The following is a 26,678-nucleotide window of genomic DNA, read 5'->3' on the forward strand; positions in this document are numbered from 1 at the left end:
CATTCTATATACACAAGCTATGCTGACCAAATGTCTCCCTTTTTTAGCCAGAATGGATTTACTTGTATATCAATAGTGGGAGAAAAAGTGAATTAATTCTTCTTCTTAGCAGTTACCTGACATTACGTTTCCTGTTCTTTCTAAACTCTCCTGTGAAATATACACAATATTAAAATTATAAATCCTAACATTTATAATTCTTTCCTTCTAGTAATTTGCTTCTTTCCTTTGGCAACTTAATCACCAGAGGCCTGGGTTTTCTCATCTGTAAAATGAGGAATTATACCAAATAATATCCAAGAGTTTTTCTAACCGAATAAGTCCATAATACTACTTGTGTTTATACTAAGATTGAAAAAATACATAAATACATTGTGGATAATGAGAGCCAGGTTTTTCACTTTTGGAGAAAAAGTTTCAAATAAGGAAAATAAAGAATAGAATAAACTCGGTTGTGTTGGATTGAACCAAAGGTTTTAGTGTGGATTCCTGGTTAGATAAAGAAATACAGGTATGTTCACATGGACAAGTTGGTGTCCAGACATATTTCCCAGCTCTGTCTGCTGAGAGGGCCTAGAAGCAATGAGAACCCAGCAGCGATTAGCATACCTAGAGCCCAGATATTGGTTCTAAATTCCATTTTCTAAAAGGAACCATGTTGCTTTGGAGAAAGTATTGATTCCAGGCCTGTGGCAGGGAACGTAAAATACACGCCCAGAATATCTTGTGGTGCCAGGATAGTAAAGATGCATTTAAGAAATGATGGGGCCATGTCAAAGGAACTCAGGAGTCAACCTGGAGGAGCCCCCAATGGCCAAAGCTGGAATAATTTGAGCAACAAAATAAATAACGATAGTATCAAATTATAACCTATAGACTAAAATAAATATCCACAGGTGGATGGCTGATATTGACTGCAGGACGGTAGCCATGGAAGTTAGAATCCACTAAAGAGTGTGTAACAACTCACCTGTCAAATCAACGAGTGGTGAAAATGGGTAGCTCTGAAGGGTCAGGCCCATATCTGGCCGCCTTGGGGGGCCCAGTCCTTCTGATCGAGGCCCCCAGCCTGTGGATGGTGTGAGGCTGGTAGTGGCCCCCCGACGTGCCAGGCCAGGGTCTTCCAGAGTCAGGTTGCTTGGGAACGCAGCCCAAAGCAGGTGGTAAACTCCATCTAAGGCTGAATACCAGCATGATACCGACAGTCAACAAGTACCATAAGAGAAAGTTGCAAAGAAATATCCGCAAGTCCATACTTCTATCAACCAATCAATCAGTAAAGGAGAAGAGTCTACTCTTCTTTATAGTCATGAGGCATGCATATACTCAGTCATGTCTGACTCTTTGCGACCCCATGGACTGTAGCCCACCAAGCTCTTCTGTCCATGGAATTTTGCAGGCAAGAATACTGGAGTAGGTTGCCATTTCCTACTCCAGAGGATCTTCCCAACCCAGGGATGGAACCTACATCTCCTGCAATGGCAGGCAGATTCTTTACCACCGGCACCATCAATTCCAATTAATCAGTATGAAAGAAATGAGGTAGATAGAAAACAACCAACTTAGGCAAGTTTAAGAGCCATGGAAGAATGCTGAAATGAGTAGACAAAAGCACAATGAGACTCTAAGATGAATATTTACACAGCCTTCAAGTGTCTCCCAATGAGATATTTACTTTCACAAAACAGGAAAGTATTTTTGAAGACTATTAATATCCAGTGTTGACGGGTAGATAAATGTGAGGTTGAGAACTCACATAGACTGTTAGTGAAATGAAATGCCCATATCTTTTGACTCAACAATTTAATTTTTATGAATCTTACCAAAAATACATGTGTATGCAAGAAACATGTATAGAAAAGAACATATGAATTATTTATAACAGCAGAATATTGGACATGATCTTAATATCCTTTAAAAGGAAGAATGGTTAAAAATTAGAGCACATGCAGACATCGAAATGTTTTCCAATTATTAAAAAGGAATGAGGTAGAGTTGATGTATAAACATGAAAAGATCTTCAAAACATTTTATGGGTAACAAGCAGGTTGCATAGCAGTCGATGAGTATAATAGGGGATGGATAGGTAGATAAATTAAAGAGAATTTACATATTTTACCGGTAACTGTCTCACATAATTCTCGATTTGAATTTCTACATTGGGAATATATTCATTTATGACATATGTAGCTAAAAATATACAGTAAAAAAAATAAGCTCCCATATAATTTAGAGCAGCTCTATGTAAATATAGTTATTTTGTCCAACTTTTAAGGTCACACTTAAAAGATAAAAAATGGGCCAAAAGTAAAATATTCAACCAAAAATGTGTATTCCTGAGATTAACTTAAGCAATAGTTTTTCTTCGTAAATGTTGGAAACATGAATGATTTCCTCCTCCAGACAACTCACTGGGCTATAGCTCAGGTAGATTGTTGGAGGGAATATTTTTGCAATATTATTTCAGAGGATGAGCTGGGGAGGGAGATGTCAGGAATCTCCCCAGCTCTAGTTAATAGCCTGGCTGTTCACACCATGTGTTCTGGCGACCAAAATAGTCTCACTTGTAAACTTCACTAAATTAGAATGGTAACAGCAAAACAAGCTTACTCATTTAAATACATGTCTTGTACTAATGAAAATAAAAGTTAGGATGAATAAAACAAGAAAAAAAGATATAAGGTCTGCAAAGCCACGTATTAAAAAGAAACTGTTGGGTAATATGAAAATTAGAGAGTAAGACTATAAAACCAAAACAAAGTTAGGAGAGATAAGAAGTCATGGACGAATGATGAATTGAGTCACTTCATTTTAAATGCATTGTTTCAGTTCTGATGGTGTAAGTAAACCTCTGGAGGAAATATAGAAACAAAACTTGCCAGCCATCAGCCAGTTGTTCAAAGCAGAACCTAGAGGTCATTTTTGATATTTCCCGTCTCTCACTGCCAAATCTAATTCATTACTACAAGGAAAATAATTCCATCAATTCAACAACCAAAATAGCTTTCAAATCTCCCCACTGTGTCTTACCTCCAGTACCACCACCCTGGTATCACCACTGCTCAGTCTTACCAGGACAACCTCAATGACCTTTTAACCCTTCTCTTAGCCTGCCCTCCTGTCCTCCCAACACATAGCAACTAGGGTAATCCTTTAAAAACTTAAATAGTCCTGTCCCTTCTGCTTAAAACTGCTTACCTACCAGGGCTGCCCTGCTATGACCTTCAAGACTGCAGATACCTGCCAAGCTCCCCTCCCCTACCTGTCCATCTTCATTGCAAGTCTCTCTCCTCATTCTCCAAGCCAGCCTTGCTTCCTTTCTCTCCTTGTGTCCCTCCACAGGACCATCATGCTCTTCTTCCCCCGATTTTTGCCTGATTGACTCTTTCTCATCAGTCAAGTCTCAACCTAGATGATATTTACCAACGGATGTTTCCCTGACTACACAATCTAAAATAACCCTCACCTCCACCATTTGGCCTCTGATCTTTTTCTTCACAGTGCTTATAGAAGTGTGTAATTATATGTTCATTCAAACATATGCCTCTTTAATGTATATCTCCCCCACCGTATAGATCCAAAGAGGGCAGGAACTATGTGTACTTCATTCACTTCTGTATTCCCAGTGCCTCATCTAGTACCTGGCATGCAGTAGGTATTCAATAAATGAATAGGTAAACAAGTTAGCGTAAGATTGGTAGTGTGTGCATGGTCAGTCACTTTAGTCGTGTCTGACTCTTTGCGACCCCACGGACTGCAGCCCTCCAGGCTCCTCTGTCCATGGGATTCTCCAGGCAAGAATAGTGGAGTGGGTTGCCGTGCCCTCCTCCAGGGGGAAGCTTGGTAGAAATAACTATTATTCTTGTGATTTAAAGTTAGAAATGATACAGGAATAGACACAGCACCCTCTAGAGAATTCAAATGGCTGCCCAGACAAGTGTGTTAGGAATTCAGTGCAGCCGCCATGTCTGCTTCTCACTCATTGGGTTGAGAAATAATTTTGTCATTGCATCCACGGTGATTCACAAGTGACTCAGACTGAATAAACTCGTGTCAGATTTATGTGTACATTACAAAGCTAACGCATTCATTTACAATAAAAAGTTTAGCCATCAAGCTAACCTGAGTCTCAATCTTTGTTTAATTCCATCCATCACTCTCCATAGGAGAGAGCCAGGTAGCTAAATTATATCCAAATGATAACCGAAGCTCAGAAAAGATTCCTGGCCACAAATTACTTGTGCTGCAGAGGTACCATCACCATAGTCTTAGGCCTGAATTCCTACAATAGCCTCCTAACCATTCTCTGTACACCCACCTCTCAAATCTATTAAGCATATAGCAGCAAAAATGTTCCATTAAAAACAGCCATCTGGTCACCTCACTGCTCTCTTCAAAACCCTTCAGAGGTTCTCCATCACATTAGAAGGAAATCCAGCCCCTTCTAGGGGTTTACAAGGTTCTGTGTGATCTGGGTCCTGCCACCTCTCCAGTCTCATCCACAGCCCCTCTCTTACATCCTGGATGTCCCAGTGCACTCATGCTTGCAGACAGAGAGACCTAACACACAAATGGTCCACAGCCAGACCGTGTATAAAAATAGAGCTCTGACCCACAGCCTGCAATAACCAGCCCCGGAAGCCAGCCTGCTATCTAAGTCAGACTGGTGGGAAGTCAAACCACTCTCTCTTACAACTGATCCAGGAAAATAAACAATAATCCAGCAGTAGTCAGACCCAGGCAACCAAGGCACGTGGATAACTGATAGCCTTTGTGCCTCTGCCAAAATGTAAGTGACCATGGTTGACTTCCTTGCCAGGGCCAGCTCTGAATAAATGGCCTTTGCTTATTGTCTTTTGGTTGGTCTTTGTTTATTTCCATAAGACCCTTCACTGTGACAAGCTGCTTCCTCCCTCGGACACTTTCCAATACCTGCTTCCTCTGCCTGGAATGCTTCCTCAACCCTTCACGTGGACAGTCAGGCCCTTCCTATTTTCCAGATCTCTGCTTATGTATTGAAGACACCCTCCCAAATCACTCTTCATACACACCCCTGTCCCAGACTCTCTTTTGATCCCCTTACAGCACTTACCACAACTTGCTATCATTTTGCCTGTCCTTTTAGTTTCTTTTCTACCGTCACCTTCACGAGGATGAAGCTCTATGAAGACAGAGGCTCTTTCTCTCCTGTTTTTTCTGCTCCTTGAGGACCTAGAATAAAATCCCTGAAACACCAGATACTAAAGAAGATGTTGCATGGGTGAATAACTGATCATACACCTAAAGTGAATGCAGACCCAGTGTAAGAAACAACTGTGTATGCTGCTGCTGCCGCTGTTTAGTCACTAAGACATGTCTGACGTGATCCCAGGGACTATAGCCCACCAGGCTCCTCTGTCCATGGGATTTCCTAGACAAGAATACTGGAGTGGGTTGTCATTTCCTCCTCCAGAAGGTCTTCCTGACCCAGGGATGGAACCGCATTTCCTGCTTAGCAGGCAGATTCTTTACCACTAAGCCGTGGTCAGATGGGGGAAGCCCCAAACTATGCCTAGCCACCCTCTAAAATAATTAGACATCACATGAGTCTGTGATGCTGCAAGTTTGCCAGTCTGTCTCATGGACCATTTTGGGGGCTGGAAGTTGGTTTTTGTTAGACCTGCCTTGATATGGAATATCCTACTTCAGCACAGTGGCTGAAGGAGGGATATGGCCCAAGGGGGCATGGCTGTCTCACAAAGTCTATGAACCCTGAACATCTGAGTTACTTGCCTCTAGCTGTCAAATATTCAGTCCCCCAGGCCTTCCCAGAATCCAACCCACAGGGTCAACTGCATCTTGTCAAGTTGCTGGGACAAGTGGAATTTGGTGACTTAACAAACCACCAGCTTGTCCTCAAAGGTGTCATCAGATTGAATAATCAGCCACAATTTCACTGTAGTCCTACCTATTGAGGATTTATCAGAAAACTGGCTTCCCTGGTAGCTCAGTCAGTAAAGAATCGGCCAGCAGTTCAGGAGACCAAGATTCGATCCCTGGTTGGGAAGATCCCCTGGAGAAGGAAATGGCATACCACTCCAGTATTCTTGCCTGGAGAACTCTATGGACAGAGGAGCCTGGCAGGCTACAGTCCATGAGGTTGCAAGAGTCAGACATGACTTAGCTAAACCACCACCATCAGATAAACAGTAACCAACAGGAGAGATAAGGGTGGGGATAGGGACAAGGATTGGAGTGGGGATGAGGACAGAGGTAGAGATGACACAGACAGAAAGAGTAGAGACAGAGACGTAGAGATACAAAGATGTATATGTAAAGTGATGTAACTTCAGCAGATGTGGGGACTGGCGAGTCATAAATCTGCAGGAAGGCCTGCTGCTGTGCTATGCTCAGTCATGTCTGACCCCGTGGACTGTAGCCCACCAGGCTCCTTGTGCATGTTAATCACATCTACAGAATATCTTCACAGCAACATCCAGACCAGTGACTGGCCTGACCACTGGGCACAACAGCCTGGCCACAGACACAAAATTGATCTGCACACCAAGGTTTCAACTTCAGCTCCTCATTTTTGAAATAAGATAATATATTTCCTCAACTTAAAATTGCCCTAGGCTTGCTCCACCCTCAGCTTAAATTCCCAGTCCTCTACCGTGATGGACAGCCCCAGCTGAGTATGATTCAGGCCTCTCTCTCTGGCCTGGTCTCCTGCAGCCCTATTTGTCAGCATTCTACAGTCACTCTGTCCTTTCAGCACCTCCGTCACACCAGCCTTTCTCCTGTCTCAGAGTCCTAGTCTTCCTTCACCTGCCCCCTCTGTGGCTCATTCACTCTAGAATTCAGGTCTCTTCTGAATGAAACCTTCTTTGACCACCCTACATATCATTTGGGCTTCCCTCATAGCTCACTTGGTAAAGAATCCACCTGCAATGCAGGAGATCCCAATTTGATCCCCTGGGTCAGGAAAATAACCTGGAGAAGGGATAGACTACCCACTCCAGTATTCTTGAGCTTCCCTTGTGACTCAGCTGGTAAAGAATCTGCCCATAATGTGGGAGACCTGGGTATGATCCCTGGGTTGGGAAGATCCCCTGCAGAAAGGAAAGGCTACCCACTCCAGTATTCTGGCCTGGAGAATTCAATGGACTATACAGTCCATGGGCTCACAAAGAGTTGGACAGGACTGAGCGACTTTCACTTTCACTTTCAACAACGTATCACTTGCTTATCTCCTTGATCACTGTCTGTAATCACCCTTTTTATTCATTTGTCTGTACCTAAATCAGTGATTCTCCTCTGGGGCAAGTTTGCCCCAGGAGACACTTGAAGGTGGTGAGAGGTATTTAGAATCTGAATATCTTTTGCAAAGAGCCAAAAATATTTGCTGGAACAATCAGATTTGCCAACAATTGGGCTTCCTTTGTGGCTCAGCTGGTGAAGAATCCACCTGCAATGTGGGATTCTATCTGTGGGTTGGGAAGATCCCCTGGAGAAGGGAAAGGCTACCCACTCCAATATTCTGGCCTGGAGAATTCCATGGACTGGATAGTCTATGGGGTCGCAAAGAGTCGGACACGACTGAGTGACTTTCACTTTCACTTTCAAAAACAATCAGCTGTAGGAAATGAAAGAAGAATGGAGTCTATTATCTGATAGGATGGGAAGACTGAGAGGGAACTGGTTTTGTGGTTAAAATCAGGAGTTCATGTTTGCATATGCTGATTTTAAAATCTTTATTAGACATCCAAATAGTGACATCAAATAACCATTGTTGCATCACATCTCTGGAAATATGCTTGTGGGAGCCATCAGCATGTGGAAAGTGAAGCCACAACACTCAATGAGATCAACAAAAGTGTGAATAGGAAACAGAGGCAAAGACTAAGCCCTGGGTCACCCGAACAGGAAGAGGTCTGGAGAAGAGGAGGAACCAGCAAAGGAGAAGACAGACAGACCAATTAGGAGCATGGAAGGAATAAACAGGACAGTGTGAAGTCCTGGAAAGCAAGTGAGGAACGCCTGTCAGGATGGAATGATCTGCAACATCAAATGCTGCTGATTCATCAAGTCGAAAGACACCTGGGAACTGACCATTGTATTTAGCAACGTGGAGGCCCCTGCTGACCTTGACAGGAGGAGTTCTACTGGGGTTGTGGTGTGAAAGCCTAAGTGGATGGATAAGAAGGGAACTGGAGGAGAGGAATGGAAGACGGCAAGCAGTAGTAACTCAGCGTTTGGCTGCAAAAGGGAGCAGATAGGACTGTAGATAAGAGAGGAGGTGAAGAGGGGACTTTTGTCAAGCAGGAGACATTACAGCAGAGTAACCCAGCAGAAGGTGGGGATGATGATGGCAGCGAGAACAGAGGCTTGCTGGAGTAAAATCAAAGGGGATGGGGCTTAGTGCAGGAGAAGACCAGGAGTCTCTACAGAGGAGTTTGGCCAGATCCCCTATGGTGAAGGGCAGTAACATAATGCAGAAATGTGCTGTCTGTGACACGATGTGATGCTGTAGAAAGCTGGCTGCCTTTACAGGACCAGAGTGGGCAGAAGTCAATGTCTTTGTGGAATTTGTCCTCCTCTGTTGATGTGTTCAGAGGTCTGGTCTATAGGTGACCTTTTCCCTCATGAGAAGGCAAAGGGCACATGTGTTTTCACCTCGAGTCTCCCAGATGGACAGACACCATGGGGTTATTTGAAGTAATCATCTGGGACCCTCTCTGTGTTTGGTTTCTATCCTATTTCTATTCCATTTCATCCATTTCATTATTCCATTCATTTCCATCTACCAAGCTCCTGTCTGTAGTCTTCATCTCAAATTTTGGTCTTTTTTTTGACCCTGCAGAATTGGCACTTGGATCCTGGTTTCCTGGTTGGATGTCAGTACCCCCCACTCACTTTGCATGGTCTCTTCTCCATGGCAACTAGCTGCTGAGAGTTGCATGACCTGCGCTGTTTCTAGCTCTTTCAGGCCCAGCCCCTGACTCTGGCTTTATTGGCTGATGTACTGGCCTGAATCTCCTCCATTGCCCTCAGAAGGAAACAGATACATTCAGTGATAGCTGGAATTTGGTGGTAAAATGCAAATTCAGGATAGCCAAGTACATTACCACCACTGATAAATCCAGAAATATAGCATAATATAGCCCAGCTCATTAATCAATAACAGCTGAAAGCATCTTATTGCTGAAACAAATCACACAGGATGTGGCGGTAGGTGGAATTCCAAGATGCTCTTTCCCTCCTAGTGTAGGTATCCCCTGGTAACCCCTGGAATGGTGACGATGATGGAATTGACTCCCATGATGAGGTCATGCTCTGAGGCACAGTTGACTTCACAAAGGGTGACTATCAAGGTAGTACTGACCCTTTAAAAGCAGATGGTTTTTCCCAGTTGGTCTCAGAAAAGTCAGAGAATCAAAACACAAAGAAGGGTTTTTGGACAAGCTGTTGCTGACTCAAAGGTGGAGGGGTCCATGTCTCAGAACTGCAGGCGGCTACTAGGAGCTGTTTGTGACCCTACAGCTGACAGCCAGCAAGGAAATGGAGACCTTGATGGTACAACCACAAGAAATGAATTCTGTCAACACCAAAATGAACTTGGAAGCCGATCGCTACCCAGAGCTTCTGGAGTCTAGTGGGCACTCACTATAGAGGAGGGACTAATGGCGAGCAAGAAATTTTGTGGGTTCTGTGAAGATGGTAGCAGCGATAAAGATACATCCAGCGTGCTGAAAGCCCTCTGTGTTTCAGGCACTGTGCTAAATACCAGAAATACTAAAGGCAGCAGAACAGTCCTGTTGGTTTATGACTTTGCTGAAGTTTCAACTGTCTTGCTCTGAGGGCCAGCCTTTACAAACTTGAGCACAGTCTTAAATGGTCTCAAAATCTTTAAGGGAGGCATCCTAAGGACTTGTTCCCCTTTAAATGTGAAAGTAGACCAAGTGGCCTGAATGGGATCAGTGAAAATAAACCAAGCAGTTTCCAGTAAATACGACTAGAGAGTTTGGGCAATAAAAGGTGATGAAAGTGTTAGACATGTCTAACTCTTTGTGACCTCAAGAAATGTAGCATACCAGGCTCCTCTGTCCATGGAATCCTCCAGGCAAGAATACTGGAGTGGGTGGCCATTCCCTTCTCCAGGGGATCATCCTAACCCAGGGATTGAACCTGGGTCTCCTGCATTGCAGGCAGATTCTTTACCATCTGGACCACTAGGGAAGCCCTTGGGTAATATCCAAGTTCAAAAAAAACTCTGTGAGAGTCATATGAAGAAATCAGGGAAAGAAAATGATTGTAACTATGAAAGCTGGAAATGTATCCATATATCCTGTTTGGGCAAAGGCATTAAAAGAGAAGATGGTCTGCCTAGAGCTTAACAACAGGATATTATAATAGAGACCAATTTGTTCATGCTAATCCAATACAGCCAACTGAAGCAGAGATTCAAGTCATTTGAAGAGAGATCAACCACTGAGAGATAAAGATGATTTTTTTCCTGTTCCATATGAAGTCTCTCTCGAAATTATACTACTTTATAAATTTCTAATTCCATACACATCAGCAGTGTTTGATTAATATTTTGACTTTGGTATCAGAAATTGGGGTCTGGATTCTAGACAATTGATTAAATTGGAAGTCTCCTTTATATCTTTATCATTTGTAAATTTGAGTAACACAAGTCGGTTTCAAGGAAGTTGAATGACCAACTTGGGAAAAATCCTACAAGTTGGTAAAATCTAGGCATAGTCATATCCCAGGGCTTGATCTGAAATGGTAAATTAGATTTTGAAGCTAAGAACCAGAACCTGGGGAAAGGGGACAATGTCCAGTGTTACCATCTTTTGAGAGATTGTCCAGCCCCTCTCTCCAATATCACTGTGACTTTGCCAATTGCAAAAAGCCCTAAGAGAACATTCTTTGAGAGTGGGCATGCTAGTAAATAGGCCATGACTGAAATTTACTTCTCTCTTAGCCACTTTAGTGTTCTAGAGTATCATGAGGACACTGTAGTATCAGCTTGGAAACTACAAAGAACACAACTTGGACTTCATGCAGGTTGATTTTATCTGACATCTTTTTTACAGTGGTCTTTTTTCTTGGAGAATTGGATTTCCCCATTCCTGAATTTGCAATCAGAAAATTGAATCTATCCCCATGGAGCCAAAATCAGTTATCTGTGTTGATTGGCAAAGCCTCTGAATTATGTTTTTCTTCTGTCTTAGTGTGCATGTTGGAAGCCTGCTGTTTAGAGGCAGTGTTTATATTAGAAACCATTGCACTTCGGCCTTTGTCAGGGAGTGAAGCTCTCTTACTGGCTGGGGTCTCTCCTTGGGTGTCCAAAATGAAGTGGCATTTTGAGGGACATGGTTTCTAGATAAGGGGCTTCCCTGGGAGCTCAGATGGTAAAGAATCTGCCTGCAATGCGGAAGACCAGGGTTCGATCCCTGGTTGGGAAGATCTTCTGTAGAAGGAAATGACAATTCATTCCAGTCTTCTTGCCTGGAGAATTCCATGGGCAGAGGAGCCTGGTGGGCTACAGTCCATGGAGTCACAAAGAGTTGGAAACGATTGCGTGACTAACATTATACACTATATAGATGAAGACACAGACTGGAGAGGCAAGGCAACTGGCTCGGTGTCATACAGGGAGCAAGTGTTCAAGTCAGCATTCACAGCCAAGCAATCAGAGCTCCGAGCTTCATCCCTGGACCACACTTCTTCCTAAAGTCTGTAACTTGCAAGGTTATAGTGGTCTTCTCTGCCAGTCTCTGTCTTTTTCCTTCCATACAGGGTGGACATTTCTTAGAGTGAGTACCCTTGTTAAACTAATGTCCAATTTTGCAATGACTTCCAAGCAGTCATCATTAACACCAAGATTTTTACAAGGAAGGTAATCCTCCATGTATCCGAGCTCATGGGCTCCTGACCGCTTCTCTCAGCAGCTCTGCCTGAGACTTTCTCAGTTGCCCAAACCATGCCAGCTTGTCCAGCCAGCATGCAAGGCAGCTGGGAATATTGGGGATGTAACACCCCCAGGCGGAGAAGGCAATGGCACCCCACTCCAGTACTCTTGCCTGGAAAATCCCATGGATGGAGGAGCCTGGTGGGCTGCAGTCCACGGGGTCGCAAAGAGTCAGACACGACTGTGCGACTTTCACTTTTCACTTTTATGCACTGGAGAAGGAAATGGCAACCCATTCCAGTGTTCTTGCCCAGAGAAACCCAGGAACGGGGGAGCCTGGTGGGCTGCCGTCTATGGGGTCGCACAGAGCTGGATCCGACTGAAGTGACTTAGCAGCAGCAGCAGCAACACCCCCAGGGGAAGCCCAGGCAGTCAGGGGTGGGAGTAAGGGGGTAAATCACTCCTCCCCCTTCCTTACTACCATCCCTCCCTCTCACCTTGCCCTCATTTGTACCTTCTGGGATGACTCAGTAAATAACCCCCAATGTCTTTATCTCATCTGTGCTGGGGAAATCAAACCAAGACACTTAACAAACATGAAAGCGGAATTGCAAGCCAGCTGCTACCTAGTTTATGGTTTCTGCTGTTCTTGTTTTTAACCGAATCATATCCTCGTACCAGATGTTTGTTGGAGTACTGAGGGATGAACAGCCTTGACAATGGGTCATTGGGCAAATGGGACTCCGGGATAATTCACCAGAGTATGGACGTCCGGGAATCGAAAAGGAACTGGCCAGCCTCCTACAATAAGCCCTCCTACAATAAACAGAACAGACACTATGAAATTTAAAACCACAAACAGCATAATTAAATTGGAACCAAAGCGAATGTGTCATTGTTGGCTCTTTACAGAATAAATGAAATGCAAGCTGAGCAAATCTAAAGGGCAACTCATTTCTTCTCTTTCCGAGGAAGCCACTGTAGGTTTCTGTTCACTGATACTAAGAGTACCATAAGCGGTTCCAGTGTCTTTCCCAAGTGTGCTACACTGAGCTAGACCAAGCCCTCGAGGGGAAGTCAAACAGTAAATGCATATTCAAAATGATTTCATTAAAGGAACATTCGGTTCATCAAGCCACAATGAACCCATCAGAAAATCATGAAAACATTATTTTGTCACAGCCCTAAAAAGCTGGTTCTAGTCTAAATGATTAATTAGAAGTTAATCATAAACAATCAAGCAAATACCCTGTTCCACATTTATCTTTAACAAGCAGTCATATGGAATTCACCCGACAGAAATGTGGTATCCAAAATGTAACACAGGATGAGAGGGACAATGCTTGCTTGTTTCATGAATCCTGTATATAATTCACTCTAAACACATGAAGTTTGGCTCAAGAAACTCACAAGCAACTCAGCTACTCAAACCATATACAATAAAGTGATTCTAGAATGATATTTAGTGCTTTCATTTTCTCAAAGTAAGTTTGTTTCAAGGGGGAAATATGAGCAATGGAACAAAGACAATAAAAATTAAAAGTAGGGGATGGTTCCAAGTGACAATGAAAGTTACAAAGGAAAAAAAAAGAGTCAAAATTAGATGGAAAATTACCACAGCCTCATTTGCACTGAGAAATTTCATTTCATCTCTTCCTGCCATGACAATTATGAAAGAGAATGACAGAGGAAGAATGATATGAATGAAAAAAGAAAAACAAATGATTCTCTTTCCTTCCACGAAAATAAACAATAAAAACAAAACTTTGAGAAAGAAGAGAGTTAGGAGTTTCTTAATTTAGTTTGGAATGTTTCCACTGGAATAAAGTCAGAAATACTCATTTTGTTTGTCTACGCTCTTAACTGTCTCTAGGTGCGTCTGTCTGATCTATTTTTAGAAGATTCTTGAGCACAAGGATTATAATGCACTTATGTTATCAGAGAAATTTGTTGTGTAAATCTAGAAGCAATTCTCTTTGCACTAAAACTAGAGTTATTGATTAACTTTTGCCCTCATACATAGCACTGAGTAGTTATTGGAATAAATGTGTTTGGGAATGCTGATGGTCTGAACAGATCCCAACTTGAGGGGACACCATCTGCAGGCTTGGATAACATTAGAGGGTGTTACCTGCCAGTGAATATGGATATCTGACCTATGGTGTAGCAGAGGAGGGCTCACAGAGCCCCAAAAACTCCTGTAGAACTTTACTCTGCACGGCTTTTAGGGAACGATCTGTACACAGAGACCAGTTTTGTTGATCTTTGAGTGTTTACATTTTAAATCCTTGACCTTTATAAAAAACATAATGTGAAAGTGTTTGCATGCTTAAATATATTATGTAGTACATAATGAACTCTTTTAAAGGTCTGCAAATATTATTTCAGCTCATAAAATATTTTGTTTTGTGATTAAGGCAATGCACGAAGCGTTGGACCTACAAAAATGAGTATTAGACATTTTTTTTTCAGTGATCCTACAAGCCAATGGAGAAGATGTAGTATCTGTTTTTTGTGTTTTTTTTTAAATGGAAAATAGTAGATAACTGTATATAGAAAACAAGTTAAAAATAGTCTGGATGTTAGCAGTACAAAGGAGAGAAAGATCCAGAATGACTCCTGGGTTTCTAGTCTTTTTGTGTAGATTGTGGAGCCATTTGCTGAGATGGGACTGGAAACACCCCACCAGGAACAAGGACTTAGGGGATGATAATGAGCTTGTCTGTGAATTGCGGTTGATGAAAATGAAGATAATGGGGGACATACGGCCCTGAGAGTGGCCCTAAAATTGAAAAAGTCACGGATGTTAGCATGCATTTTTGGCATTTGGCTTTATTGTTATAAGATGAAATCATTCAAACACCACACACACACACACACACGTGTCCAAAAGACATTATATCTGTAGTTCAGGGCAGGTTGCTCTTTGTCCCCTGAGTATGAAGCAGCCCTTCTAGCTTCTGTGTCTTCATCAGCGGTTGTCATCTCCTCTATGGTCAGAGTCTATCTGCTCCTCCGACCACATTTAAGTTGCTGCCCGCGCTACAGTAACCACTTATCTCTTCAGCTCTCTACTGAGTCATTTTTTTCTTGGCCTGTTTCTTGCCAAACCTTTAATGTTTCTTGGCCTCCAAGCTAATGCATGAGCCAATACAAATGGGTTTTTCTCAACATCACCATCAACCACGGTGCTCCAGGCTACCCCCACAGCAGTGGGGCTCTCCTCTGCGCAGTGAGTTGCAGACTATGAGTAGTCCATCACTGGCTTTTGCCTCCAGGGACAATGGGACAGGGATTCTGTCCTGACAGCTCCCAATTTCAGTCACTTCCAAAGTTTGAAGTTTTCAAGTGCCGCAACTTCTGAAAACCATACTTTTGTTACATGTTATTTCTGAATTTGATGTTTTTTTAACTAAAGGCAAGCATGTTCAGATAGAAAAGTTATTTTTTACCTTTGTTTCTGCCAAGAAGTTCTTTGAAATGAGGATTTTCATGCCATAATAAATCTGGAAAAAATAGCAAATAGATACTACCTTAGTTTCACATTACGAAAGGACTTGCAAGCGATGTTCAGGAGGCTGAATTGTACTCTGAAAGCAAAGGCCTGGGAGGTTTTGGATAGAAAACGACAGAGTCCTCCTCTTTCCCTTGTTCCTCTGGCCCCAAGATACACGTGTGTGTGCGCTCAGTTGCTCAGTCGTGTCTGACTCTTTGCGACCTCATGGACTATAGCCCGCCAGGCTCCCCTGTCCATGGGATCCTCCAGGCAAAAATACTGGAGCGGATTACCATTCCTTTCTCCAGAAGATCAAACCTGTGTCTCCTGTGGCTCTTGCATCAGCAGGTGGACTCTTTACCACTGAACCACCTGGAAAACCCTAATATTCAAGAAGCAGATTTAAACAATTTCACCCTGAAAAGGAAATGCTGTTCTCTGGTCTCCACTGACTCTCTGAAAGTAGCTTCAGTGTGCCTTTGGTTTCTGTAGGAGGCAAGAGGACAACCACCCCAGGTAACTGCAAGACTAGCTCATGTCATTTCTGATTTCATCTACACTGGAACATTCCCTGGGAGCACTGTGATCACCCACTTACACTTTTCCACTTTCTGTGTGCCTTTCTCCCTCCTAGTGGGCTTGTGATACTTTGTTCTTTTGCCACTCAGCTCAACTATGGCCCTTTAGAAAGCATTCTCCCTTCCCTCATCCGAACTGTCCTATCATTAGCAAAACGTCTCGGTTACAGTTCTTACTATACAGAATTGTGGTTATTGTGTTATTTGTGGTAATTGTGGTTATTGTCCATCACACGGACAGGGAGACCTGTTCTGTGTATCCCTCAAAACTAGCTCTGACGCTTCATAGACTCAATATCATTTTGGAAAGGGATGGGACTAATTGAATTAAGTAAGGATAACTTGACTGGCATTTTTCTTTCTTCAAACATATCAACCCTCTGTGGGGAAAAGTGCTATCACCAGCATGGTCAGACCAGTGAATCCGAGAGGCATCCTCCAGCTCCCTACACTTCATTGGTTGCACTCCCTGCAACACACCCAAGAATATACAGTAAAAAGGGAAAATGAAAGACAGGAATCAGTGATTTACCCAAAGCATATATCAGGAAAAGAAATAAGCATAGGTGAAAGGAAAAAGAAATTAATTACTGGCATGCTACTATTACCCTGAGGGGCTTCCCTGATGGCTCAGCAGGTGAAGCATCTGCCTGCAATGCTGAAGACATAGGAGACTAGGGTTCGATCCCTGGGTTAGGAAGATCCTCTGGAGGAGGAAACGGCAACCTGCTCAGTATTCTTGCCTGGAGAATCCCATGGACGGAGACTGGTGGGTTACAGTCCAAAGGGTGGCAAAGAGTCAGACACGACTGAGTGACTAAACGTACACACACACACACACACACCATTATCCCAACCCCAGTCCTGCCTTTTTCCAAAGTTTGCCCTTTAGTTTTTGTTTGAGGACCTTTCTTATGCACATCACAGGGCAACTCTTGGTCAAGCCAGGCCCTCCCTTCATCAGACCCACCCCACTTGGTCGAGCCTGGACAGCACAGGAACGAGTCTGGTTGGTGTACACCTGTTCTTCCTGCTTCAATTCTCTGTCTCTGATCGTCTTTCTCTGCATGTTCCTGAATTGCACTTTCTGTCATCCACTCTCACTGACTTTGTCCATTTCCTCTTTAATTTTGATGTGTTGTTTTCCATATGTTAATGGGCTTTCTTTATTGCAAATTGACTAATTGGACAACTCAGCGTCTTCTGTATACAATTTTGCCGATCAGCTGGGGAAAAATAATCTAAGTTAATAAATTAACTTCTCAAGTAATTTAAAATTTTAATGAATTCATACCTTAGCACTTCTTTATTTGCTTAAGAAATAATCATAATCTATTATGATACAGCAAATAGATTTAACGCACTATTAAGATCTTTAAAATTTTTTATGTTTGTCATTAGTTACACAGATAGATGAATATAGATATGATCAAATGATCGAACTAGAGGACAAGTATGATACTTTGAAAAATCTCTATGAAATAGTCCATTTTTTTAATTGATGTGTTTTTTCTGAATTAAATGATCTATATAGTCAATATTATGCTATATATCTATATAGTCAATATTATGTTATGAATTATAACTTGTCATATAGGTGGCAAAAATTTTCCCCATCTGAAACTTACCTTATCACTATGAGAGGCAAGCTGTAATGTGCTTAGTCACTCAGTCATGTCCAAATCTTTGTAACCCCATGAACTGTATAGCCTGTTAAGCTCCTCTGTCATGGGATTCTCCAGGCAAGAATACTGGAGTTGGTTGCCATGTCCTCCTCCAGGGGATCTTCCCAACACAGGTATCGAACCCAGGTTTCCTGCATTGCAGGCGGATTCTTTACTGTCTGAGCCACCAGGGAAGCCCAAGAATACTGGAGTGGGTGTGAGAGGCATGCTTACTTATTTATAATGCTTGTGCTATTTAACTGATGAAAGTATTCTTTACTGGCTTGCCTTTATGTCATAGAGAAAACTTTGCTGTGAAGCTTTACGCTTCGGCTCCTCTCTGGTATATGGGTCCCTTTCAGAGTTCTGGAAAGGCGCCTAATAATGTGTTGACATGATCATACATTTTTTCAAAAATCAAATGCTTTAATCATATTCTGTCTCTTTTCATTATCCTTTCCTCTCCATTACATACACTAAACTTCTTGTCAAAGGCAGTTGAGAGAAGAGGTGCATTTAGGAATCCAACCAAGGACTGTTGAGTTCAGGATACAGTGAGTTCAGCTGGATGTGTTTATGCAGTTAGCTCTCATTTCTGAATATAGTTTCATTATTGCTGCTGTACCTCTGTAGGAATGGCTTCCAGGAATAGGTGTAATATGTTTGAAATGTACAGAGCCAGGAACAAGTCTATGGAGAATCCTTCCGTGTAAAATGATAAGCACAGAGTTTGGTCTTCTGCAATGCCTGTCATAACAAAATTTCTCCTGACAAGGTGTATAAATAATTAAGAGGATGAAATAGTTGGATGGCATCATCAGCTCAATGGAGATGAGCTTGAGCAAACTCCTGGAGGTAGTGAAGGACAGGGAAGCCTGGTATGCTGCCGTCCATGGGGTCACAAAGAGTTGGACACGACTGAGTGACTGATCAACAACAGAGTAAATATAATTTTAAGTGTCCAGAAAATAAAATTATATGGTATTTCTATATGATATCAACAGAAATTATTCTGACATTAAGAAGCAAATTGAAATTTTGAAAGCTCAGTTAATATTATAAACATAATTCACTAAAAGAAATAGAAGTAGTGAATAACCCCTAGGATTATCTGATTTTCCAGCTAAGGAAGAGAAGTGAATAATATTAACAAATTGGAAAAAGGATGGTTTTGGGTGGTGTTTTTTTTTTTTTTTTTTTTTTTTTTTTTGCTGTTAATAAACACTAACATTAAGAAAATAACATAACACAACACCACAATGCCATTAAGTACAACTGCTTAAATGAGCACAACCATTTCAAAATTGTTTTATACCCTACAGAAATAACTTGAGATATGCCAATGTCTTTCAATTTATATATGAAAGAAACATGTGAAAGTTTTTTCGAAACTCAACAATACTTAAAATTTACGTGATATTATCCATTATGAGTTGTGAAGCTGTAAGAAATTTTTCTAATCTATCCATTTAAATTGATCACGATAGAAAAGACTAGATCATCTTTTTCTTCTTTCTTTGGAAAATGATATTTAAAAAGTTACTGGCATATGAAGAGGGAATACAGGCCAAAAAAAAAAAAATGTAGAAAGACAAGTGTTACATAGTGAGTTAAACAGTTAATTAATAAAATTAGTTATTTTTTCCAGATTTTGTCATGTTTATGATATTTATCAACTTTGTTTTCTTGTTCATAACAGATATTCAGTTTTGTTTCAAAAATGAATTTTGCATTCACATTTTTACATTATTTTGTTTAATGAAAACTCTGAAATTGATTAAACTTGAAGCCTCACGAAACTGGGATACAACCCCTGTACCCTGTATCATGCTTGGAGAATTCCTCTTGACTATAAACATGGTTTCACATATTCAATATCTTTAATCTGTCAGGAATTTACTTTTAATATGGTATGGGATATTTGTCTTTTTTTGAAATGATTAGCCAATTGTTTCTACATCATTTTAAAATAGTGTGTATTTCTTTCCTATTGCTAACAAATGTCACTTTAGCATGCATTAAATTCTTAAGTATGCTTGAGATACTAGGATTCTTATTCTGTTCTTTGTCCTTTCATTCCAATACCACTGTTTTAATTATTATATTTTGATAATTTGTTTTGAAAATATAAGAGAAAACCTCATCTCTTTCTTAGCTTTCAAAACTTTCTTGGTTGTTACAGTTTATTTTTCTAGTTGAGTTTTTAAATCAGTCATGTGTTATAAAAGAAATTCGTTAGGATTCTGATAAATTTGCCATTATTTTGGCAAAAAAAATCTTAATATTGAGTCTTCTTATCTGGGAGCTGTATTTTTTGTAGTTGCCCATGTCCCTTGGAAAATGTTGTAAGTGTTTTCCTATGGGTCGTAGGTATTTCTAATTGAGTTTATGTCTAGATGATTTACTGTCATTTGTTGCTGAAGAGAAGGGCTCTCTGCTTGGTCATTGCTGGTTATAATTGGAAAACTGTTTTGTAATTAATATGTCTGTGTGTGTGTGTTGCAGGTGGCCATTTTACTGAAAATTCTTTTATTTAAAGAACTTTCTAGCTGCAAACATTGGTATCAATGATGCTCTTTTTTATCTGAATATGTTACAATTTACTTAGCTTTTATATTATACTGGCTAATATTCCAGTATCAAAGAGTAGTAATTAACTGTTTTCATCAAGTATTTATGACATCTATAGGAATGCTCTGAAACAAAGAAATATAGAGATTGAGAGAGATAGAGAGATAATCTAAGAATCTGTGTATTTGTGTGTATGTATATACTCATATACAAACATACACACAAATACACAGATTCTTAGATTATCTCTCTATCTGAATCCCAGGGACGGGGGAGCCTGGTGGGCTGCCGTCTATGGGGTCGCACAGAGTCGGACATGACTGAAGTGATGTAGCAGCAGCAGGATACAAATATATGATATGTTCAAGGAACGTTTTTTCTAGTTTCCTTAAATACTTTATCAAACATGGATGTTGAACTAAATTGAACACTTGCTATCTTTTGAAATAATATTGTTTTTATCATTTATACCTATTACATTAATAGATTTCTTGCTAAACCATCTTAATTCCAAAAATAAACCCTACTATGGTAGTAATTTGTTGTTCTTTTAATACATCTGGATTGATGATATTTTATTTAGAATTTTTTCCCCTCTATAATCATAAGTGAAATTTAGCTGTAGTTTTCTTTCATTGTGATAATTTTATCAGGTTTGGGTATAAGGTTAAAATAAACTGGGAAGATTTCCATCTTTCTTTATTCTCTGGGATATTTTAAATTGCAAAAGAACTCTATAATTTCAGAGTCTAAAATAACATCTATAAAATCATCTGGTTTTGGCAAATTTGGGGGATAATTATCATCTTTTTCAATTTTATTCATGGTGGATCTCCTACACATTGAGCCAATTTTGGTTATTTATACATTCCACGCTGACAATCTATTTCATCATGCTATTCTAACGCACTTGCATCGTTTTATGGAGAAGTGTTTTGTCCATGCATGCTATCAATTAGAACAATTTTTACTAATTTTATGTATTTATTTTTTGGCTGTGCTGGATCTTTGCTGCTTTGCTCGGGCTGTCTCCAGTTGCAGCAGGCAGAGGGGGGCTACTCTTGGTTGCAGAGTGCCGACCTCTCGTTGTGAGGCTTCTCTAGCTCCGGAGCACAGGCCTGAGGGTGCATGGGCTTCTGCAGTTGTGGCAAGTCAGCTTAGGCGCTCAGCGGCATGTGGGAGCTCTGTGTGGGATCTTCCTGGATCAGGGGTCAAACCCATGTCCCCTGAGTTGGCAGGTGGATTCCTATCCACTGCGCCACCAAGGAGCTCTAAAAATGTTTGAGTAAGCACCACAATTCACCTGTTTAAGAATCTTATATATTGACTACTTTACTCATGAATTGCATTCATTATAAAACAAACTTGATAACAGAAAATTTAAAGGATAAGATAAAGGTGAAATAAATTATTTTAATTTTCACTTTTTGGTGAAAATTAGCTCTGTAATATAGTTTTAAAAGAAAAAAAATTTTTTGCTCCTCTGAAGTAGTTTTTCCCCCCAGGTTTGCTGAGATATAATTGACAAGTAATATTGTGTAAGTTTAATGTGTACAATGTGTTGATTTGACACACATATATTGCAAAATGATTGAGTGACATCTCCATCCCATCACAGAAACCTATTTCTTGTTTGTGGTGAGAATATTTAAGATTTTCTCACTTAACAACTTTCAAGTATGGGATGCAGTACTATTTGCTGTACCCACAATGCTGTACATTAGATCCCTAGGACTTACTCATCTTATGACTGGAAGTCTGTATTTTTAGACCAGCATCTCCCCATTTCCTTTCCCACCCCCAGCCCCCAGCAAAAAAATAGGCTTAATATTTTAGTACAAGTTATGTCATGAAATTAGCTTTTTAAAAAAATTTTGGTTTAATGCTTTGTTAAAAATTTCTTTATTCAGAATTCAATTTATTTTGATATTTATTTTTTTTAAGTTGCCCTAGCAGAAACCCATGAGATACCTCTCAGAAACACATAGGTCCAAACTGGAAAATATAAGTGCATCATTGCCAAGCTTACTAAGTCATTGAATTCATCTTTTTGAATTCATTATACTCAATTACATAGATAATAGCTAAAATATTAAGAAATGTTTACCTCTCTAATCAGTCGTTCTTTTAAAATAATCAGAAGTTGTTAAATTTTAATATTTTTAACAAATGAACTTACAAACCACTGGAACTATATATTTTGAATATTTTAAAAGCAGGTTAGGTTGTTTTTTGTGTCCAGGTTTTGAGACTATGCAGATGTAAGAAATATTAAAAGTGACAAATTCTCTTTTTAGCAACAGAATTACATAATGTGCTCCACATGGCTAATTACTGGAGAAATGCAAATCACACCAACAATGAAGTATCACCTTACACTGATCAGGACTGCTGCTGCTACTGCTAAGTCGCTTCAGTCGTGTCCGACTCTGTGGGACCCCATAGATGGCAGCCCACCAGGCTCCCCCGTCCCTGGGATTCTCCAGGCAAGAACACTGGAGTGGGTTGCCATTTCCTTCTCCAACACATGAAAGTGAAAAGTGAAAGTGAAGTCGCTCAGTTGTGTCTGACTCTTCGCTACCCCATGGACTGCAGCCCACCAGGCTCCTCCATCCATGGGACTCTCCAGGCAAGAGTACTGGAGTGGGGTGCCATTGCCTTCTCCAGATCAGGACAGGTGTCATCAAAAACTCTACAAATAACAAAAGCTGGAGAGAGTGTGGAGAGAAGGGAACCCTCCTACACTGTTGATGGCAATGGAAATTGGTGCAGCCATCATGGAAAACAGTACAGAGGTCCCTAAAAAACTAAAATTAGGGCTACCATATGATCCCCAATCCCATTCAGGACATAGAGTCATAAAAAAAGAATACCTAATTTGAAAAGTTACATGCATCCCAGTGTTCATAGCAGCAGTATTTACAACAGCCAAAACATGGAAACAGCCCAGGTGCACATCGACAGAAGATTGGTTTACAGGAATATTACTTAGCCATTAAAAAGAAAGAAATAGTACCACATGACGGCAACGTGGATGGACCTAGAGATCAACATACTAAGTGAAGGAAGTCAGACAAAGAAAAATGGACATATGATACCACTTATATGTGGAATCTAAAAACAATACAAATGAATCTATACACAAAACAGAAACTGGCTCACAGACATAGAAAACAAAGGTCACCAAAGGGGAAAGGGAAGGGGGAGGGATAAATTAGGAGCACAGGGTTTACAGATATAAACTACTACACAGAAAATAGATGAGCAACAAGGGTTCACTGTTTAGCAGTAGGGAACTATATTCAATATCTTCTAACAATGTATAATTGGAGAAGGCAATGGCACCCCACTCCAGTACTCTTGCCTGGAAGATCCCATGGGCGGAGGAGCCTGGTAGGCTGCAGTCCATGGGGTTGCAAAAAGTCAGACATGACTGAGTGATTTCACTTTCCCTTTTCACTTTCATGAATTGGAGAAGGCAATGGCAACCCACTCCAGTACTCTTGCCTGGAAAATCTCATGGACAGGAGAGCCTGGTAGGCTGTAGTCCATGGGGTCGCGAAGAGTTGGACACGACTGAGCGACTTCACTTTCCCTTTTCACTTTCATGAATTGGAGAAGGCAATGGCAACCCACTCCAGTGTTCTTGCCTGGAGAATCCCAGGGACGGGGGAGCCTGCTGGGCTGCTGCCTCTGGGATCACACAGAGTTGGACACGACTGAAGCGACTTAGCAGCAGCAGCAGCAACAATGTATAATGGAAAATATACATACACACAGACACGTGAATCACTTTGCTGTACACCTAAGAACTAACACAGTATCATAAATCAGCTATACTTCAATTAAAAAAAATATGGATCAGATCTTAACAATGAAAAATTGTTCTTCATATTTTTCTCCCTATATTTCCATCTTCCTTCTACTACCTCCTCCCCCAGAGCATTTGTTTTAATATATGTTTATTTTTGAAACTCTGTTAATCACCATTATTTTCTACAACAAAGAATATACATACAAATTGAATGTTTAATTTTGCAATTACCTGTGAACATAAGGTTCTGAGTGTTAATTGCCTCTTGGATAGAGCTATCATTAGAATTGTTAGTAGTACATAATTGGTCAAAACAACTTACCTATATTACGAATTTCCATAATCATTAGACAATTTTTTTTTAATTACTGGGAAAAAACTCTTAATGACATGAATAAGATTGGGTTATTTTTGTGTATCCATGGATAAATATTGGTCATGGCTTGAATGACAGGGCTCACATCAATTCTATTCATGTATTTCATGTATCTGGATGTGATCCCTGAGAGACTTTGTTCATATAAATGGACAGGAATGGAGGTTTTGTTAGCAGCAGTGCTGCTCAATGTATTTAACCACATCTGGATCATATGCCAAAAAATCACCTACCGATGAAATTACTTTTAATAATCTATCTTTTGATGAAACTAATTTATTCTTCAATTTTCTTGAAAGCAAAGAATGGATATGCTACCCAGTCATTAGAATTAATTCACTTAAACGTTACTGAGATCTACCAAATAATGATTATAGTGTGGGCCTTTGCTGTGTAACCAACAAAATCTCAGAGGCATATATAGCGAAAAGCAGTTATTTCTCTCCCTGGCAAGTATGTAGGTGAGTAGGGACAACTCAGGTTTAAGCCGTGGGTCAATTCTGGTCCATTTTCTGTGTCTCCTTCTGGAATCCAGTATGAAGGCATAGTGGGCATGCTCTCCTCAGTTCAGTTCAGTCGCTCAGTCGTGTCCGAGTCTTTGTGACACCATGGACTGCAGCACACCGGGCCTCCCTGTCCATCACCAACTCCCAGAGCTTACTCAAACTCATGTCCATTGAGTCGGTGATGCCATCCAACCATCTCATCCTCTGTCATCCCCTTCTCCTCCCACCTTCAATCTTTCCCAGCATCAGGGTTTTCTCAAATGAGTCAGTTCTTCGCATCAGGTGGCCAAAGGATTGGAGTTTCAGCTTCAACATCAGTCCTTCCAATGAATATTTAGAACTGATTTCCTTTAGGATGGACTGGTTGGATCTCCTAACAGTCCAAGGGACTCTCAAGAGTCTTCTCCAACATCACAGTTCAAAAGCATCAATTCTTCGGCACTCAGCCTTCTTCGCAGTCCAACTCTCACATCCATACATGACCACAGGGAAAACCATAGCCTTGACTAGACGGACCTTTGTTGGCAAAGTAATGTCTCTGCTTTTTAATATGCTGTCTAGGTTGGTCATAAATTTTCTTCCAAGGAGTAAGCGTCTTTTAATTTCATGGCTGCGGTCACCATCTGCAATGATTTTGGAGCCCCCCCCCAAAATAAAGTCTGACACTGTTTCCACTGTTTCCCCATCTATTTTGCCATGAAGTGATGGGGCCGGATGCCATGATCTTAGTTTTCTGAATGTTGAGTTTTAAGCCAACTTTTTCATTCTCCTCTTTCATTTTCATCAAGAGGCTCTTTACTTCTTCACTTTCTGCCATAAGGGTGGTGTCATCTGCATATCTGAGGTTATTGATACTTCTCCCAGCAATCTTGATTCCAGCTTGCCCAGCGTTTCCCATGTCTCTCCTCAGGTCACGGTAAAAAGCGTGTGGAGCATCTTAAACCCTAGGCTCAGATCTGGCGCAGCACTGCTTTTGACCACATTCCATTGGCCAAATAAAGTCAGGTGCCCAAGAATATTATTATCATGGATGCGAGGGGTAGAGGAGTGAATGCTTGCTAACCAATAATCCAATCTACCTTAGATACTCTCTTAGCTATTTCTTTATTGCTGTTTGTTTTTGTTTCCGGTTTAATTTTTGCTTCGTGGTAACTTGTTCGAAGCACTACATTAAAAAGCACTGGTAGATTAATAAGATAGGTGTGAGATGTTGGTAATGCTCTATTTTTTAAATTTAGGTTGTAGATACACAGGTGACTTTGCTTAGTGATAATTCACTGAACTGTACATTCATGATCTGTGGACATTTTTTGTAAGTATGTTGTGCTTCAGATAAAAGCTTATTTTTAAAGAGGGAGTTAAGAAAAACACATTCTTTTTCATTTTGAAATCTTTTTCAGTGCAAGATTTTATAAGGATCTTTTAAAATTTACCACAAGCTTTAAATATGTATTTTATTAATGTCTGTAGAGCTGTGGATTTAGGACATTCAACTTATGGAAAATGTCTGCTATGAAATCTAATTAGCTAAGCCATTTCTCATTTTCGAATCTATCAACTAAACCAGAGTTACCTTGCATCAGGAAAACACTGCGTTTTTCAATTCAAAGCAATATATTAAAATTTATTTCAAGGAATGTTATTTATGTTTTAGAACACATTTTGTAATACAGTTTACTAAAAGTGATCACTATTAAAATTGTGTAGATTCAATATGATGATTTTATCATCAGTTAAAATATATGTATGTATGTAAATGTGTATCTCCTGA

Source organism: Bubalus bubalis, chromosome 2 (genome assembly GCF_019923935.1).
Source record: "Bubalus bubalis isolate 160015118507 breed Murrah chromosome 2, NDDB_SH_1, whole genome shotgun sequence".
NCBI lineage: Eukaryota > Metazoa > Chordata > Mammalia > Artiodactyla > Bovidae > Bubalus > Bubalus bubalis.